Genomic DNA, 3,353 nt, shown 5'->3' with positions numbered 1-3,353 from the left:
ATTACTGGCGCTCCAACCGGGGTGATGCCCCCCTTCCGTTCCGCGCTCTAATCTGGTGCATGACACGTCGACCCGGATGCTGGCTCTCCCACATGTCGGAGTAGTAAGAAGGATGCGGTATATACTAGTACTATACTACTCCGTCCGTTCCTAAATATAAGTCTTTGGAGAGATTTCACTATGGACCACATACAGAGAAAAATGAGTGAATCTACAAATAAAATGCATCTATATACATCCGTATGTGGTCCACAGTGAAATATCTACGAAGACTTATATTTAGGAACGGAGGGAGTACTACTCAGGTCGGAGGAGTGCAAACCACGCGCCCAGTGAACCAGCAGTGGGAACCACGGTAGCCCAGTGAACCAGCAGTGGGAACCACGGTAGCCCAGTGAACCAGCAGTAGAAAACAATGTGTTGATATGGCCATAAAAAACAATGTGCTACGGTCCACACTGTAGCATGTACAGTAACACTCCTCTTTGTTTGGATCCCTGAGTTAGAGCTAGTTTGGGTTGAAATAGCCTCAAATTATCGAAACAAGAGTGGTTAGTTTGAGCTAGTTTGCTCTAACCCAGCTAAAAACACTAGCCCGGTGGAGATGTTCTAATTGGGTTAGTTATCCTCGGGCCCACTAAAAGAGAACTAAAAAAGTCTCACCTGCCCGCACCAGATCGCTCCCCTAAAAAAATCTCACCTACCCGCACCAGATCGCTCCCCCCCCTCTCGCACGACTCCTCTCTGTTCCCCATAGGGCCGCCCGCCCAAGCGCCGCTCGCCCTCTCTCTCCTCCGGCCGCCCTCTCCTTCCGGCCTCCGCCGCCCTACTCCGGCCGTCCTCTCCCTCCGACCTTCGAAGGTCGCCCCGCTCCCCCTTCACCAGTCGTTTTTCTCCCTCTGTCGTGCGCGGCGGTGGCGCATCTACCAGGGAGGTCCCGAGGGGGGTGAGTTTGTTCGTTCCTTCTCTGTCTCGCGGCCACATCATTGATCCTTTACTTAAGTTTGTCTTCGTGAAGTCACTGCCTATCTGTGTATCTGTTTGACTTCATTGCTTGACTACTACTGTTGATTGGCTTCACACTATCTTCCATCCTGATCCTTACTACTTAGCTGCTATTAGTCATGTACTTTCACATCATTGCATATTTGACTATGGCTTGCTTATGGTAGTTTATCTTTCGCTGCATATCAACTAGGTCATTTCTGTTGTTCGTCTTCGAAACTTCTAAGTTTTGAAGACTTTCATAAAGATCGCCTATTCACCCCCCCCCTCTAGTCGATACTAGCACTTTCATTAATTATGTTCATGGCAATCACGCAAGGACAGTAGAAATTTTAAAAACGTCAGCAATGCTTCATGTTACCATAAGCATTATGATCAACAATCAGATTCCTCAAATATGGGATTACTTTAATGGTGGCATTGCTTGTTTACCAGACACAGTAAATCAATAGCAGCTAAAGAGTTGGTTTAAGGGCTTGGGACCGTGGGGACACCAGGATACTCAGCAGCGTAAATGAGCAACTTACTTATCATACTGGGGAAAACAGCAGGAGTGCCATTCGTAACACAATTTAATTGCATCCTATCACTAGAGGCATTAGATTAACAATAACACTGGTTAGACATGTCCCTAAGGTAACAGTGTGATCGCTTCATTTTACATGTGGCCTTACATTAACAACAGCAAAAGGTTGGTATAAGGACATGCGACAGTGGACGCATCAGCACAATGTACCTACAAGGAGGCATAAAGTGGTGATGCCGAGCTTGTTCACGCTATGTGAGGGCAGCAAATCTAATCCTGGAGACCTTGTACTATGTGAGGGCAGCAAATCTAATCCTGGAGACCTTTTACTATGTGAGGGCAGCAAATCTAATCCTGGAGACCTTTTACTATGTGAGGGCAGCAAATCTAATCCTGGAGACCTTTTACTATGTGAGGGCAGCAAATATAATCCTGAGACCTTTTACTATGTGAGGGCAGCAAATCTAATCCTGAGACCTTTTACTATGTGAGGGCAGCAAATCTAATCCTGGAGACCTTTTACTATGTGAAGGCAGCAAATCTAATCCTGGACATACTCTGTTGACTTGTCCACCAGCCGCCACTTTTTATCCTTTTTTCAACCAATAATAGATTTGTTCCTTATCCAGTTTGTACTGCGTTTTCCCATTATTTCCCTTTTCAACCAAGAGACCGGTTGGGTATCCGGTCTCTACTACTTTCACCATATTATTTCCTCTTTGAATCAAGTCCTAGATTCATGCTACAACTTTCCCCCTTTTCTTTGTTGTTTGAACAAAGCCCTAGATTCGAATGCATGAAGTAGCTTTACCTCTAATAATACTAAAAATTTAGGTGGCTTTGGAAGAGATGATGGGAGTAGAAAAAGATGCACATGCAGACACGTGGAGAGTTGGGGCAGTAGAGCAAGGCCGCTTTCGAAGAACTTATACCTGAGGGTCGCCGGGATCTCGGCGGCGGCAGGTCCGATCTGCGGACAATACAGCAGGGAGGAAGAAGGGTCGGAGGACATCCCAAGTCGGCGCTGTGTCAGAGAGAACGTCACGGGAAGAGGATCGGGCCCCTCCGGCAGCTGTGGGTTTCCTCCCTCGACGGTGATGACCGCATGAACGATGCACCTTTTAGTCCTCAACACACACCGGCCGAAGGGATCCGGCCGGATCTGTGACCAGCGGTGAGCAGAGAGAAAATGTCGCTACCGTTGTCTTGTTTATATCTAAAGAGGATGAGAGAATGAAGAGAGCAACCCTAGTAAAGCAAGCGCTCAGGCCCCTGCGTCCATATATAGTGGAGTGATTATCTTTTTTCTCTCCACAACAAGTGTTTCAATTTGTGTACGTGGCATTAAAGAAAAGAAACTCTCTATTTAAGGTGACTACTCTACGACTCCTACTTACTACTGGTGAATAAACATACAGTAAGTACTGTATTTATATAGAACGAACAAGCTCGAACTATTTTCGCGTAGTTAAAAGTTGAGGGCGGGGCTTTTCCCGGGCAGTACGTGCGACAGTTTTCGGGTAGGCGGTTTGACAGAGAGGCGAGGAGGGTGAGCAAGTGGGGCTGCACAATTTGATGGCGCATTACTGCTGGAAAGACTTGTGATATGACCACTCACTATAGTCATGAATTACTGGCGCTCCGACCGGGGTGATGCCCCCCTTCCGTTCCGCGCTCTAATCTGGTGCATGACACGTCGACCCGGATGCTGGCTCTCCCACATGTCGGAGTAGTAAGAAGGATGCGGTATATACTAGTACTATACTACTCCGTCCGTTCCTAAATATAAGTCTTTGGAGAGATTTCACTATGGACCACATAC

Source organism: Triticum aestivum, chromosome 7B, assembly GCF_018294505.1.
Source record: "Triticum aestivum cultivar Chinese Spring chromosome 7B, IWGSC CS RefSeq v2.1, whole genome shotgun sequence".
Taxonomy (NCBI): Eukaryota; Viridiplantae; Streptophyta; class Magnoliopsida; order Poales; family Poaceae; genus Triticum; species Triticum aestivum.
Note: the sequence above shows the minus strand (reverse complement) of the source record.